We start from the raw sequence: 17,289 nt of genomic DNA, 5'->3' as shown, positions 1-17,289 counted from the left end.
TTTGATATTAACCCTATGTTATTTCTCTATAAAATCTTCAATTACCTGTTCTTCAGCCATTGCCTGCTTCACTCATTAGCTAGACATCTGAATCTGAAGTGGTTCTGATTAACATCTAGCCATTCTGTCATTATGCTGATAAGCTTTGACTTATTTCAAAGGTCTCTGCTATAGAACATCATTCACAGTTTCTCCTCCGAGATGAGCAATTGCACAGTCAAGTCTTGATTACACATAAGTGGTCTATTTTACAGTATGCTAATTCAAAAAGCCTAATTCTGATTGTTGATAATGTGCACTGCAATCAAAGAGAATGCTTCAAATGCCTTCTTACTTTGGTAGAATGCATGCCTAATCAGAATGTTTTTTTTTCCTTTGACCTTTTTTCTCACTATGCCTTTGCTTTATTGAAATTATCAGTATTCAAATAGCAAGATGTTGTACAGGTGAGAGCTGTGATGAACTTCACAAGAAACAAATTTCATGTAACGTGTATATTTTTTTCCAAATAGAATTTGTGAATGTGTATTCCTCAAGGTTTTAGTGCCAGAATCTCAATTTTCATTAATGCAAAAGCAAAATACTGCAGATGCTGGAAATCTGAATTAAAAACAAAGTGTTGGAGATACTCAGCAGGTCAGGCAGCATCTGTGGAGAGAAAAACAGAGTTAACATTTCAGGTCGATGACCTTTCGTCAGACTCACCATGGTGTGAAAAGCCAGCTTATTTTGACAATGATAAAATACAACTCAGTTTAAGAGAATGGTAAAGATATGCTAAATCTTCGGGGAAGAAATGCTAGGAAAGGTGGTTCAGTTAGTACACTGGACCCATTTAATAAACAACTAGATGCTGTACTGCAAAGATAATGGGACTAGCATTCTGGAAGAATGAGATCAAAGGACTAAAAGCCTCTCTTCATCTGACTTTGGCGTGTGATCTTGTACACAAAATTTTATAGTATAGCTTTTTGATTATTGGAAAAGATTGGCAATATGTTTTGCTAACATCAAATCAACTTTTTTTTTTAAAAATTGTCATTGTTAGTGCACAAGTGCAGTACAACGAAATGTAGGCTTGCGGCTCCCGAGAGTGTACATTTGGATTAAGACATTTAAACATTCAACAATGCGTTCAGACAGTAGTGAGGCAAAATGGGGCTTGGGAAAGCCCATTTTTTGGGCGCTATGAGTGCCGCTAGGGTTCCAAAATGGTGTACGCAGCATGCACACACTTCTGAAGTGAAACGCACCGGAAGCCATCTTGGTAAAGGCATTAGCGCGCATGCAGTTAACGTCCACCGGAAGTATGCAGAGCAAGCTGATCATGACATCAATCAATGTGCAACGCTGATTTGATGCTAGCGCTGCCATTTTGGAGCTCCATTCTCCAGCCGACGCCCTCGCTTAACCTTGCACAGCTGAACACGTATTAAGCAGCATGGAGGACCTCCCACCAGCAATATTTAAAGGGATCATCAACTACTTACAGGTTCGTTTCTGGTTTATTTCTCTGGCTGCTGCTACAATTGTACACTTTTTTGATGCTTTCCATAGTTGTTTCAAGTTTCAAAAGTCTACAGAGAGTCATGTGGCAGGTGCTGAAGTACCTTTTGCTGACCTCAAGGCTTCTACACAAACCAATTGCTCCCAGACAAGGGTGCACTCGTAGGCCTTCCTCTTGGAATCAAGCATGACAGGGAGAATGAGCAGAGGCCACACAGAGCAGTACAAGCTGCTGGAAGAGGGAGGAGGAGGAGGGGGAGAAGGGCTCTCAGCAGGAGGCCATATCTGCCCAGGGTGTTCAGGGAGCAATTCTCCTACCTGAACCTCATGACGACCAATGTTTGAGATGTCTGTGCTTCACTAAAGGGGGTTGTCACTGAAATCAGCCACCTGCTGCAGCCACAACTGCAACCTAGAGCAGGGCAAGAACTGCATTGCCAGTGGCTGTGAAGGTGAACGTTTACGCATCTGGCTCCTTCCAGGCTGGTGCTGGAGATACTAGCAACATCTCATAGTTTGCAGTGCACTTGTATAAGGGAGGTCACTGAGGGTCTCTGTTCAAAGAGATATAACTTCATTTCATTCCATCTTACCAGAGAGAAGGCCGAGCGAGCACGAGGGCTTGCAAGGATTGCAGGCTTCGCCACAGTGCAGGGTGCAATTGACTGCCGCACATTGCTTTGCATGCGCCGCATGTCAACTCTGCCATGTACCAGAACCGGAAAGGATTCCACTCCCTCAACGTGCAGCTGGTGTGTGACCATAGGCAGCGCATCATGCAGGTCAATGCCCGGTATCCTGGCAGCAGTCATGATGCATTCATTCTGTGGCAGTCTGCTGTGCCAGCTGTATTTCAGCCACCACAGCAGACTACTGTGTGACTACTGGGCGACAAGGGCTATCAACTGACGACATGGTTTGTGACTCTGGTTCGCAACCCATACACACATATGCAGCAGGCATACAACGAGAGCCATGTTGCCACAAATAATCGGATAGAGGAGACCATTGGCATGCTGAAACAACCATTCCGCTGCCTGGACTGCTCTGGAGGAGGCCTGCTGTACTTGGCTGAGTGGGTCTCAAGATTTGTGGTGGTATGCTGCATGCTGCACAACCTCTCCAGCATGAAGGAACAGCTCCTGCTACGGCCCACTTGCCATGACCTATTAGGTGAGAAGCTCAGGAGCACGAAGAGGAGGAGAGGCTGAAACCTAGACAGCCTCTTTCTGCTCAGGCTGTATGTGAAGAACTAATTCAAGTGCGATACTGGTAACCTCAACCACAACTCCCCACTAACCAACAGTCCCACTCTCCTTGGAGGATAGATTGCTGGACTGCTGTGACACCCTGGAAGCCTTTTTGAACACTGGTATCCACAGCCATGATGGCAGCAGTTTGAGCTTGCATGGCAGCAACCTGACCTTGCATGACAGCAGTCAGAGCTTCCACTGCAGCACTCAGACATTGGGTGGAAGCTGCTTGTGCTGCAATGGAAGCTGAGACATTGGTCATCAGACGCTGCATCATGGTTGACTCCACAGGTGTGCTGATGGAGGTGAGCATCCGTTCCATGCTGGAAAGGATGGGCTCCAGGCACTGCACAAAGCTCTGTACCAAGTTGGTGCTGGACCCCTCCATGCTCCTTGACATTGAAAGCAGAATTTCTGGCAGATTTCCCACTGCACCAAAATGTTATTGTGTACACCCATCAGCCTTCTTCTGTAGCCTGGCCCGTCGAAGTCCTCAACAGCAGAACTCATGTGTGACCTCACCCTCTGGTGAGTTGGCACCTGCGCTATCTTTGCACCCTGCCCTGGCTGCAGTGCACTTGTGGCTGTTGTCTCACCATGTGCAGATCCCGCCTCTCTGCTATCCTCTAAGAAACACGCCATGTCCGTATCTGAGCTGGTGGCTGCGAGTGTGAAATCAATTGACTGTGTCTTAATCATCTGTCGCCTTGGTCTTCCTCCACTGCCTGGGCAGGTTGCACTTCTTAGGCATCTGAAAGGAAAAAGGGGCAAGGGTAAGATTGTGGTGAAGGGAGGGGGGAAAATAAGAAGTGCATGGTTACACCACCTGCAGCTTATAAGTCAGAAGAGATTGTGGGATTTGGGGAAGTGGGATGTGAGAAGGAGGATTAGGTATGAGGATACCGTCATCTTCTATGGATTCAGCCCCGCCGCTGGCCAAGGCCTCAGCAATGGCCCTCCCCATTATGGCCAGCACCGTCTCATCTATGGGGGTTAGAACATGCCTCTCCCCCTCCGGTTAGTTCTTGCTGCCTCCTGTTGTGCACCAAACTTCTCCTGCAAGAGAGAGTGAAGTGGGTGTTGTGCAATATGTTTGGGTGATGTGGCTATCATGGTTGAATAGCTGGCAGTGTGTGCAAGCTGTGAGATATTTGTGTGAGGCTTGCAACAGTGCTAAGTGCATGAGGGTGAGGTAAAGCATATGAATGTTAGGTATGAGTCCTGATTGATAGAACTTGTTTGTAAGTGAGTGATAGAGGTGTGTGTGGTGCATTGAGCAGTGGCTGAGGCTTGTGGTGCAGTTGGTGGGATATGGCATTTGAAGATGCATTCCCTGACCTTGACCACTTGTGTGAGGTCACTAAACCTCTTGCGGCACTGCATCCAGGTCCTCGGGGCTAAACTTCTGGCATATCCCTCTGTGGCTATCTGTTCCCACTGCCTTCTCATCCTGTGTCTGGAGGGCCTTCTGCCTCCCTGTGGATACAGGACATCTCTCCTCCTTTCCACCTCCTCCACCAAGACCATCAGTGCAACATCAGAAAACCTTGGTGCATGCTGTTTCCCATGGCCAGCCATTGTTCTTTGTTGCACAGCATGATGTCAGCACCTCCAGCAGCCACAATCCACCTTCTCTTTAAGAGATGCAGGCTAGCTTTAAGCAGTGCAGGCTAGCTTTAATTAGTGCTAGCAAGTAACAATAATGGGCCCCCTGCTGATGTGTGCAGCCAATGAACAGCACGGTTAGTGCTGGCTGCACGCAACAATCATTATAATGAGCAGGCGACATGAAGTTGGCACGCTGCCTGCATTACATTGAACGGGCACAAGGTAATCGCGCATCGTGATCCCTGCACCTGTTTTCAGGGGCTATCTAATTTAGCCCCTGTCATTTTTGACTAAGGTGAGATTTTTCAGGTAGGTAGTTACTTCATAATTAATTCATTTTCTACCAAGCTCTTTGTGCTTCTGTGCAAGTAATTGTTAACTAGTAATATTGTCTGGAGGGCAGATACTTGTAAAGCTTTTGCCTTTTTTTGCAAAATTTCTTCTCTCCTCTTCTTCTAGAAGATCTAGAATACATTGTCTGAAAGGTGGAAGCAGATTCAATAGTAACCTTCAAAAGGGAATTGGATAAATACTTGAAGGAGAAAAAAACTGCAGGGCTAAGGAGAAAGAGCAAGGGACTGGAACTGATTGGATAACTCTTTCAACCAGCCAGCATAGGCACAATGGGCTGAATGGCCTCCTTCTGTGCTGTATGATTCTATCACTCTCCGATAAAGGCATGGGCCCAGAAATTCGGGTCGGGGGCTTCCCGCAGGTTTAAGCCCCCGACCTGCACTTACCTTGCGCGCCGGCAGTTGAGCTGTAGGGCCCCGTGGAATTCCAATCCGGGGCCTGGTCCAGCTGCCGGCGCGCTGTGTTTACGTATCCCAGGGGTGCAGTTAGTTCAATGCGTCCCCTGGGATCACGTGGGCCATGGGCAGCCAATCGGAGCAGGGAATGCTATATTCATAAGTCTTGACAGGAAGAGCTGTCAAGACTTATAAATACTACGGCCCCAAAATAGCAGTAAACCTTCAAATAAATTTTTTAAAAAATCACATTTTTTAAATAAACTATAAATTACATTAAATAACTATTTTAAACAATAATTTAAATTTTTGAAAAAAAAAGTTTATATTCTAACGGGGCTAAAAATAAACTTACCTTGCTTTAAAATATTTAAAAATAATAAACCTGTGGAAAAAATGTTTTAATTTTAATTAATTGACCACTTACCTTGTAAAAAGCAGGCCTTACGCCTGCTTTTTACATTTCTAAATTCTAAAGACTTACCCTCATGGAAAAACCTGTAAAAAAAAACATAAGCTCAAAGCGCACGCGCAGACTCCCCCGCGCGCGCATTCGACCTCTGAACCCCTGCTTTCAGAGGAACGGAAGTGCCGGTTTCCCGCGCATGTGCAGTGCATGCAGGAAACCGGCACTTCCATCGGGCCTACAGGTGAGTACCCCGTGCGGACTCACCCGTGGAGACCCGAATTTCTGGGCCAATTTTGCTGGGGTATGGTCCTGTGGGTGCTGCTCACCCTCTGGTCCCTAGCCCAAGTAGCAGTTCTTCATGTGTGATCCTAGACCGTGAGGTGTATCACAACTGGGCCTGATACTGTCCTCACCTCTGGATATATCTGTACTTCCACTAGGGGTCACCAGGTATCAGTCAGAAGTGAGAAAACTAGCTAGCTTTCCCTCCTTTTCCCCAGGGCACTGAGGTAAATTGAAGCAGCACGATTGCTGGCCAACTGAGATCGGCCAACTCAACACAATGATTTGTATGGCTCCGTTACATACTGGTTTTATCATGGAAGCCCCTACTGCTGTGGATTAGCTAACACTATAGCAAAAGAAAGATTGAATATTTCCCTCAAACTCCTGAAGGTTTATGTGAAGTGAAATTACTTAACAATTCACCTTTACGAGACTCCAACTTAAAACAATAATTGCAGCATGCCCCAATATGGAACCATTATAGCCCCCCTCACTCACTGAGATATTCCAAAGTATACCCTGCAATGTACAAAGTCAACTTTGTGTTACATGGTGGTGTTGGTTTCCAGGAACTTTGTTAGTATTAATGCCTCGTCTCTGCCTGAGGTTTAATTATCATTGTGATTACATCTCCTAGAGTGATAAAACATTGACAATAGAGTCATAAAAAATATAACACAGCTGTAGCATTCCTTGGTACATACACTAGTGAGAAAGACTGGGGTTTATCAAAGGAAAAACTTAATTTTCCAGAACATTTTTATGGGATATAAATACAGATCATAAGGGGGCAGGGGCAAAATATCAACTGAAAGATTTTCAAGCTTAATCTATTCTGTAAACTTCTTTGAGATATATTCTCCATTTGCTATTTTTAGTGAAAAGATTGATGTGACTAAAACGGTGTTTCCTTATTTATTATAGAGAAAAATATACCCTCAAAGCAATTATTATGCGAACTTTGTGGTGTATTTTCAGAATTGTGACAATAATGTCTGAATATTGAATATTTTTGCCTTTACTGGACAGCGCTGCACTTGTTGAATGATAGTCCAAGTCTAGCTAACTAGGATCAGCTGTCAATTTTTAGTTACCTTTATACAGCATCAGTTAGTAATCTATGGAGCTTTGGACACGCAGAAGAAGACTGCCAGTCATCTTTTTGAACTCCTATTGGCCAGTTTTTAGGCCCAGACTCAGCGCTTTGCAGGCAGCGCATACCCCAAAAGAAAGTCCCAAAGCTGGCCCAAAATTGGGCCTTATCTACATATTGGGGACGAGCTGCCAGCACCTACTGCACCGCCACAGGCAGCTTGCCCCACGAGAAAAATGAAATTCGGGGCATCGGCAACGGCTCTCAGGTAGGTTCCTGGAGGGGGGTTGGATCAGGCAATGGGAGGAGGGAATTATGGTTTTGGGGGTGCACTCCTGGTGAGGGCAACTGAAGAATCCTGTGTGGGGCAGGCCTGACAGCTCCCCTGCTCATCGATAACTAATTTTTAAAAAGTGCCTTAAACAGGCATTACTCTTATTGACATATTTGAGGGGCGTAATGCCTATTTTTCAAAGGATATGGTAGCATAGTGCTTATGTTACTGGACTAGTAATCCAGAGACCTGGATGAATAATCCAGAGACTATGGGCTGGATTTTGTCATTGGGGCGGGCTGGGGTGGTGTCATCCACTTTTCATGTTATCCACCCGATTCCAAATCGATGTGGGAGATTGATGTGATTTTCACCTAATTGGGCAATTGAGTTCCAGCATGTGGGAATTAGTTTTTTCAGTCTGAAACTCGCCTCCGATGACATAATCATTGCTCCTGCATTTAAGGTCTGCAAGAAGCCTTGCTTCTTCTGCAGACTGCCAACCTTTTGGCCTTTCATGTTAGAGGGACCTGGAGGCAGAATGAGCAGCGGGAGACCTAGGTCTGCTCCCAGATTTGATGACGTCGCCCTGCAAGCCTTGCTGGAGGGAGCAAGAACTAATAAGGAGGTGCTCTTCCCTTCTTCAGGGAGGAAGAAGCCTCCCCAGCAGACGAAGGCAGTGTGGATCCAGGTGGCCCAGAAGGTCAACTCATTGTCGCTGATCTGCAGAACCTGGCTTCAGTGCAGGAAGAGGTTTCATGACCTGCGCACTGGAAAAGTGAGTATGACTTTCCCATCACCCTCAATCTGATCCCCATTGCCTCTCCTCACCAGCACTCAGCTTTAGCAACCTCTTCCTCCACATCCCACTTGACACTGACATCCCTGCACCCTTACCCATTCCCTCTCTCTCTATGGTCACATTCACCTAACTATTCGACAATGCAGCCCTCACACTCCCTATCACTCTGATGCTATGAAAACAACTTACAAAACACAGGGAGGGCCCTTGGTCTTGCCACCTCACTCCATCTTTGTCTCCTTCTAAGCATCTATGCTATGGAATCTCTACACTCACTCCTTCATTCTCACTCAAACTCCACTTGTCTCCCTCATTGCAGGAAAAGAGAGCTCACAATAAGAGGGAAAGAGCGAGGACAGGAGGAGAGCCACCATCAGTAGCCCACCTCACACCTTGGGAGGAGGCGGTCCTGGAGATCGTGGGACTCGAGGACGATGCGCAAGTGGGGGACGGACAGACGGGTGCATCAGAGAAAGCTGGTGACAGAATAGTTTTTCATCTCTCTCATTGACATTGCATGAGTCGCTGATAATGATTCTGAAGCTCTAACAGATGGACTTATGATCATCTGCAATGTGCATGTAACCTTGGCCTCACATCTCTGACTCCTTTACTCCCCCACAGGACCATCGCAAGCACCCGTCCCCACTATCCAGGTGGAACAGCCTGAGCCTCCAGACTCCTCAGAGGAAGCGGCAACCTCTGAGGGCGCAGCGTCAGCATAATTCAGCGCACCCAGCACCAGCACAGACACTCATACCTCGGTGGGGCCATCGCGAGATAGAGTACTGTTGTCACCTGGTGTATCACAGCTCACAAGTGAGCATCAGCAGATTGTGGAGAGGGACAACAGTGGAGGGTCCTAGTCAGAGGGTGCAGGACTCTCCCAGCTCAGCTCAGCTGCATGTCGACCCTCTGCCTCTGTGTCCATGCAGAAGAACAGCAGTGCTGGAACTCCAGGAACAGATGCAGGAGTCCCTGGCAAGTTTTGTCTCCAGGGTCGCTGCGAGTGTGGAGCGAATGGAGGAGTCTATCGCGAACATGAGCAGAGTCTTTGTGGAGTCATTGGCGCATGAACGCAGCACCACGGAAAGGATGGCAACCTCCGTGGAAAGGATGGCTACAGTAGTCGAGAGGATGGCTACGGCCATGGAGGAGCTAAGTCCCCAGAGTGTAGAAAACATGGTGTCTATTCAGAATAGACTGACATTTCTGGAGGAGCGATGGTCAGCTATTGAACAGAGAAACCAGACCTTCATGGAAGCCCTTCTGAGTAGGACTGCCAGTGCAGATACGGGTCCCCATGGTCCCCCTGATGTGCAGCAAGGTGCTCTTGTGGGGGACTACGGTCTCCCGCGTAAAGAAATAGGCAACACAGCAAGCTACAAGAAATAGGTCTTTACTCCAACTCTCACAATACAGTACTGAATTTGTGAAGCCCGCGAACCTGTGATGACTCACGGATTGGTCACCTGCTGGAACCTGATTGGTTTTCCTTCTCCCAGCAGCAGGCAAGTCTGAACGTGCCTTATTCCTCTCAGCTTGCAACTGTCTTGCGGGGGGAGGGGAATACAGCAGTTAAAAGGGGATTATACAGGTTTATCTACATACACACACTGTTTCCCCAATGAGGCAACGCCACATACGCCCCCCCAGAATCCTCGTTAACTGTAAAAGTCAGTCTCTGCGGAGGTTTGACCAAGCGGCTGTAGCGGCTGTAGTAGCCATCTGGCGTGTGAGGAGGGCTGTCTGGAAGGTCGGCCGGTTGGTTCGTCGGCTGGTCTGGCGGCTGGTCTGCCGGTGGGCTGGCTGGATGGGTTGCCGGCGAAGGTGGGGCGGCGGCCAGGAAGTAAGGTTCTGGAGTGTCTTGGTCCTCTTGTGGGGCCGCCGCCAACGCGGGAGGTCTGCCCCGCCGTGGGGAAGAGCCGGCCAAAACGGGACGCTGAGGTCCAGGTGCGCCGGTTTGAGGCGGTCTACTGAAATAAGGTCCGGCTTCCCGACGACGTCGATAAGAAAAGCTTTGTCCCCCATCTCCAATACTGGGAAGGGGCCGGTGTATGGTGCCTGCAGCGGGCCTCTGTGTGCGTCCCGGCGCACGAAGACGAACTCCGCATGTTGTAAGTCTCGAGGCACGTAGGACGGCTGCGGGCCGTGTTGCCGAAGTGGGCACTGGACGGAATTGCTGGGCCGCGTCCTGGTGCAGGGAAAGCTGTCTGGCGGCCGACCATGGCTCCGTTGTCAGGGGGAGGAAGTCGCCTGGTACTCTGAGCGGTTGGCCATAGACCATCGGAGGCGCGGAGGTCCTCTTTGGGCGCGGTGCGCAATCCCAGGAGAACCCAGGGTAGTTTGTCAATCCAGCTGGTGTCGGCCAGGCTGGCGCGGAGGGAGGCTTTCAAAGAACGATGAAAGCGCTTGCAGAGCCCGTTGGCCTGCGGGTGGTAGGCTGTTGTCCTGTGCAACTTCGTGCCGAGGCCAGCGGTGATGGCATTCCACAAGTGGGAGGTGAACTGGGGGCCTCTGTCCGAGGATATGTCAGTCGGCACGCCAAACCGGGCCACCCATGTCGAGACGAATGCTCGCGCGACGTCGGTCGTGGTGGTGGAGGCGAGGGGAACCACCTCGGGCCATCTGGTGGTGCGGTCGACGATCGTGAGCAGGTGTGTAAAACCGTGCGACGGCGGCAAGGGGCCTACCAGATCGACGTGGACGTGGTCGAAATGCCTCTCGGGCACCGGGAAACACTCCAATGGCGCCTTGGTGTGCTGCTGGACCTTAGTGCACTGACACGCCACGCATGTGTTGGTCCAGTCTCTCTCATCCTTGTGGAGTCCAGGCCAGACGAACTTGGCGGACATAAGTTTCTGAGACGCACGCATCCCTGGATGTGAGAGGCCGTGGATGATGTCGAAAACTCGCTTGCGCCAGGCGGATGGGACGACCGGCCTAGGCGAGGGGACTGAGACGTCGCACAGGAGGGTTGTGCCGGCTGCGTGGAAGTGGATGTCGGCCAGGGTGAGGCTGGTAGTTGACGTCCTGAGGGCCTGGATCTCCGCGTCGGCGGCCTGGTCTCTCGCCATGCTGGCGTAGTCGACGCCCAGGTGCACTGCGTGGAGCGAGGGTCTTGAGAGGTAGTCGGCCACCAAATTGTCCTTGCCGGCGACGTGGCGGATGTCCGTGGTGAACTCCGAGATGAAGTTGAGTTGGCGCTGTAGGTGCACGAACCAGGGTTCGGTTACTTTGGCCATGGCGAAAGTGAGCGGCTTGTGGTCCACGAATGCGGTGAACGGCCGGCCTTCCAGGAGGAAACGGAAGTGCCGGTTTGCCAGGAACAGGGCCAGGAGCTCTCTGTCGAACGTGCTGTAGGCCTGCTCGTTCTTGCGCAGGTGTCGGCTGAAAAATGCCAGTGGCTGCCATGCGCCTTCGACCCACTGTTGCTGGACGGCGCCGACGGCGTAATCCGAGGCGTCCGTGGTGAGGGTGGTCTTGGCGCCCGGGATGGGGTGGGCCAGTAGTGTGGCGTTGGCCAAGGCGCTTTTGGTCTGGTGGAAGGCTGTCGCCATCTCGCTGGACCAGGTGAGTTGCTCTTTACCCGTTTTGCCCCTGGTGGCTTCGTAGAGGGGGCGCATGAGTGCGGCGGCCTTGGGCATGAACCGGTGATAGAAATTGACCATCCCCAAAAATTCCTGCAGCGCCTTGACCGAGGTGGGCTGGGGAAAGTCCGCCACCGCCTGCACCTTGGAAGGTAGGGGAATGGCTCCCCTTGGCGAGATTCTGTGGCCGAGAAAGTCAATTTGGGCTGCTCCGAACTGGCATTTGGCCGGGTTGACGATTAGCCCGTGTTGGCTGAGGTGCTGGAAAAGGGAGCGCAAATGCGCGATGTGCTCGGCCTTGCTGGTGCTGGCCACGAGGATATCGTCCAGATAGACAAACAGGAAGCTCAGGTCCCGTAGGACGGAGTCCATGAGCCGTTGGAAGGCCTGTGCGGCATTCTTAAGCCCGAAGGGCATGCGCAGGAACTCGAACAGTCCGAAGGGGGTGATGACCGCCGTCTTCTGGACGTCTGCGTGGTGGACGGGGACCTGATGGTAGCCGCGAATCAGGTCGACCTTGGAAAAGACGGACTTTCCTGCTAGGTGTGCCGAGAAGTCTTGGATGTGCGGAATGGGGTATCTATCGGGCGTGGTGGCGTCGTTGAGCCGTCTGTAGTCGCCGCAGGGGCGCCAGCCACCGCCCGGCTTGGGCACAATATGGAGGGGGGACGACCAAGGGCTATTCGAGCGGCGGATGATGCCCAGTTTTTCCATCGTGGCAAATTCTTCCTTGGCCACCGCCATCTTGGCTGGGTCCAGGCGTCTGGCTTGAGCGAACACTGGTGGTCCCGTAGTGGCGATGTAGTGCTCGACCCCATGCTTGGCTGCCGCGGCTGAGAAAGTCGGTTGTGTGAGCCTCAAGAAATCTGTGAGTAGGCGGGCGTAGTCATCATGCGCCGGGGCGGAGCAGGACCCGACGAGGACCGGGCTGTTGCTCTGCTGGCAGGCCAGTGAAGCGAAAGTTGCTGCGTCGATCAGGCGCCTGTCGCGGACGTCGACCAGGAGTCCGTGGGCGCAAAGAAAATCGGCGCCCAGCAAGGGATGTGCCACCGAGGCCGTCACGAAATCCCACGTAAATCGCTGGCCGTTGAAACAAACCTCGGCCCGTCGCTTTCCGAAAGTAGTGATGGCTGAGCCATTTGCCGCCACGAGGGGTGGGCCGCTGCGGCCTGCCTGGATGTCGAGCTGGGAGGCAGGAATTATGCTGCATTGGGCTCTGGTGTCGCAAAGGAATCTGCGCCCTGAAAGAGAGTCGGTTATGTACAGCAGTTTACCTGCGGTGCCGATGGCCATCGTGGCGGCGGGGGTGCGGTCGAGCGGGCCTAGGCGGCAGCGTGGGGCTGGTGCGTTGGTCCGGGTGGCCATCTTGGTTTGATCGAAAGAGCAGGGTGCTCTGCAGCGTTGGGCCTTGTGGCCGAAACGCGCGTGGTAGTAGCATAGTTCTGCGGCCTGGCGTGGCGGCGCGCGCTCGGTGGTGTCGGGGAGCCTCGCGGCTGCACAGCCGAGTTGGGCGACGGCGAAGACTTTGTCCGCGGCGGCTGCCAGTTGTACACAGTCCGTGATCGGGGACCCCGCGAGGGCAGTCTGTACCTGCTGAGGAAGCAGGCTGAGGAAAAGGGCCCGAAACAAGAAGCACTGCGGTTCAGAGCCCAGGAGCGCAAGCATCCGGCTCATCAACTGGGTCGGGGTAGAATCGCCGAGGCCTGGTAGTGAGAGAAGCCTGCGGGCCCTCTCCTCCCCGGACAGGCCGTAAGCCTGCAGCAAGCGGCCCTTAATGGTTGAGGACTTGCTGGTCTGTGGTGGGTTCCCCAGCAGGTCGAGAACTTCAGTGGCGGTAGAGCTTGCTAGTGCTGAGACTACGTGGAGGTACCTTTCTTCATCATCTTGAACCCTGCGAAGGGTGAATTGGGCCTCCGAGTGCGCGAACCAAGCTGGTGCTTGGTGTTCCCAGAAGGTGGGGAGCTTCAAGGACGAGGCGCCGGCCGACATCAGGCTGCTGCTGGTTGCCATCGGGTCGTTGCTGGCCTCTGTAGGGCTGCGTGAGTCGGGGGCTTCGGCCGCCGACATTCGGGGTCACCAATGTGGGGGACTACGGTCTCCCGTGTAAAGAAATAGGCAACACAGCGAGCTACAAGAAATAGGTCTTTACTCCAACTCTCACAATACAGTACTGAATTTGTGAAGCCCGCGAACCTGTGATGGCTCACGGATTGGTCACCTGCTGGAACCTGATTGGTTTTCCTTCTCTCAGCAGCAGGCAAGTCTGAACGTGCCTTATTCCTCTCAGCTTGCAACTGTCTTGCGGGGGGAGGGGAATACAGCAGTTAAAAGGGGATTATACAGGTTTATCTACATACACACAGTGTTTCCCCAGTGTGGCAACACTCTCAAGCCACTTGCAAGCGCTGAGGTGGACCTGACCCATGAGAGTGATGTTGGTGGCAGAGAACAAGGAAGTGGGGGCTCCTCTCCAAGTGCTCACACTTCCATGCCACTGCCAAGTCCTCGGTCAGAGCCCCACCAGTGTCCCCGCCCAACTGAGATCGGCGTCTCAACCCCTGCACAGCTGCAGAAGCAGCAGACTGTTACTGAGCTCTCACAGGTTCGCAACCCCAAAAGACGCCCACCAAAGGTGTTGAGACACGAGCAGCAAGAAAGTGAGCAAGGGGCCTCCACATCTGCTGCTGCCAAGGGGGAAACACCACGTAGGAGCACGCGTAAGAGAAAGATACTGCACAAATAGTCACAAGGGTAGTCACTTGGGTGAAATGTGATGTTTAATGTTGAAAAAGCCATCAGTTGGTTATTGTAAATAAAAATTCTGATGGCAACTTTTGCAGTTGTGGCATGTGTCATTTCGCTAATGGGACTTCCACATTGAGGGCTTAGGATTACTTGCAATTGTCAGTATGGTGGTCAGAATGCTAGGAATCTGCTGGTTCTTGGCCATTGTTGATGCTCTGGTAAGAAGCTGTGAGGCAAAAGTGCTTGATTGGCTAGGCTAAGCAAATCTGGCCAAGATGAGTGCGTTCCTTGCATCCCGGGCAGCAATGTTCTCGCGTACTGTTGCCGCTGGTTGATGGGCCTCTGCAAGATGTTCGTTTTAGCTCTCCTCCTCCTCCTCCTCATCTGAGGAGGATATGTGAGGAGTCACTTGGTCCTCAGGAATCTGCAAGCCATGACGCTGTGCCATGTTGTGAAGTGCACAGCAAACCACGACGATTCTGGAGACCCTGGCTGCTGAGTACTGCAGGACTCCACCTGATTTATTCAGGCATCTAAAGTGCATCTTCAGCAAGCCGATGGTTTGCTCGATTATGGATCTGGTGGAAATGTGGCTGTAGTTGTAGCTCTCCTCAGCTTCGTTGGATGGGCTCCTCAATGGCGTCATTAGCCACGTCTTCAGGGATAGCCCTTGTCTCAAGTAGCCATCCGTTAAGTTGGTCTGGCGGACTGAATAGCAAAGGCACACTAGACTGGTGCAGTATGAAGGAGTCATGGCAACTGCCAGGGTACTTGGCACAAACATGCAAAATTTCCTTCTTGTGGTCACACGCCAGCTGCACGTTGAAGGAGTGGAAGCCCTTGCGGTTGACAAAAATACCTGGATTGCGATGGGGTGCCTTAAGGGCCACATGTGTGCAGTCAACAACGCCCTGCACTCTTGGAAAGCCTGCCAGATTAGCTAATCCAACCGCATGCGCCGTGACACTTGCTTAATCCTTGGAGAAATGGATGTGATTGTGCATGATGGCAAAGAGGGCATCGGTTACCTGCGTGATGCAAGTGTGTGCGGCCGCCTGGGAGATGCCGCTGATGTCTGCTGCTGATACCTGGAATGAGCCTGAGGCAAAAAAGTTGAGTGCGGTGGTGACTTTGATGGTCACTGGTAAGGGGTATCCACCTGCTCCTCTGGGCACCAGGTCTTGCTGCACCATTACGCAGATGTCACCCACTACCTCTCGCGAAAGTCGGAGCCGCCTTTGGCACTGCTGCTCAGTCATGTTGAGGTAGCTGATCCTCTGTAGACTCTGTTTGGAGGTTATCTGCTGCACCGACGGGCTTCCATGCGCTGGTGCCTTCTGGCCTGCGCAGCTTCAGGTGGGTGAGCAGCAGCTTGGCGCTCCTGTTGTTGCTGCTGCTGTTGGTGCTGCTGTTGTTTATGGTTCTGCTGCTGCCGCGGCTGGTCTTCGTCCGAATCTGATGTCCAGGAGGAAAGGAAATAAATGGTTCCCATGCTTCTGGTATATGCCTCAGTTGAGGAAGCGCTCAGTCAAGGTGGCGAGAGGGGTTTCCCAGGAGGTCACACTGGAGATGGGTGTCAGGCTCCGAACTTCCACAGCTATGGGTATGCCTGCTAAAAGTTCCCCCAGACCTGAGACAACAAAGTCCTGCCACCTGCAAATGATGACTGATCAAATCTCCTATTTAATGGTGGAGCTGCAGCTGATAGTCAGCAATCCAAATGTGCTACCGCCAGGTTTCACCATCGTGTTTCAGAGGAGGCGTGCATCACGTGGGAAAAGTGTTAAAATCACAAAGGCCTCTCAAAATGGGATTATAGAGGCAATTCAGTGGTTGTTAAGGGTCTTAAGAGCCTATCCCGCCTCTTGGAGGCGGGATGGAGACGGGATCAGAAACCATGCATTTGGGAAAATTGCTTGGAGGCGGGATGGAGGCAGGGTCGGACCCGCCTGCCACTTTTTGCAATTGTAACACCCCACATGCCTCCATTCCCGCCTTCTTGGGCCTGGCAAAATTGAGCCCTATGAGTTCAAATCCCAGCACGGGCAGTGGGGGGAATTTAAATTCAGTTAATTAAATAAATTTGGAATTAAAAAGCTAGTATCAGTCATGGTGACCATGAAACTTTGTGGTATATTTTCAGAATTGTGGCAATAATGTCTGAATATTGAATATTTTTGCCTTTACTGGGCCATGAAATGACTGGACCATGGTTAAAAACCCATCTGCTTCACTAATGTCCTTTAGGGAAGGAAATTTGTGGTCCTTACCCGGTCTGGCCTTTATGCGACTCCAGACCCACAGCAATGTGGTTGACTCTTAACCACCCTCTGAAATGGCCTAGCAAGCCACTCAGTTGTACCAAACTGCTACGGCAAAGCGGCTCAAGAAGGTGGCTCACTACCACCTTCTCGAGGGCAATTAGTGATGGGCAATAAATGCCGGCCTTGCGACACCCACATCCCATGAACAAATATATATTTTTTAAACGCCAAAATGATCCCTACGAATTTAGCAGTGGGACCAATGCCTATGCCTACCTGGGGCAGGCCGTCCCACTGCTAGCATGGTATATGTTATGTAGTATGTAAAACGGGCACAACACATACCAATTTCTACACCATTATTCCCAATGAGTAACATGTAAAGTGGGAGCCAGCAGATGACTTACAAAATGGGATACAAAGTACAATTATATACTCCAGGCTCAATTTATTCTTTTCTGCTTAACTGCAGGCACAAAGATGCATAGGAATATAAAAACATCGGACCAGGAGTAGGCCATTCAGCCCCTTGAGCCTGTCCCGCCATTCATTTAGATCATGAGTCATCATACCCAGCATCACAGTGAGGTGATGGCCCCCAATTTTTCATAGTCAGCAATAATTACTCATAGCTGTCCCTGCAAGGAGTGAGCCTAATGGTGGGATTTAGAAAATCTGGCCAGCAGGTCAAATTTCAAGCCTTTGTATATG

Source organism: Somniosus microcephalus, chromosome 13 (assembly GCF_052327205.1).
Source record: "Somniosus microcephalus isolate GS21.2 chromosome 13, FLI_Smic_1.0, whole genome shotgun sequence".
NCBI lineage: Eukaryota > Metazoa > Chordata > Chondrichthyes > Squaliformes > Somniosidae > Somniosus > Somniosus microcephalus.
The sequence above is the reverse complement of the archived record's forward strand: the minus strand, read 5'-3'. Positions refer to the sequence as shown.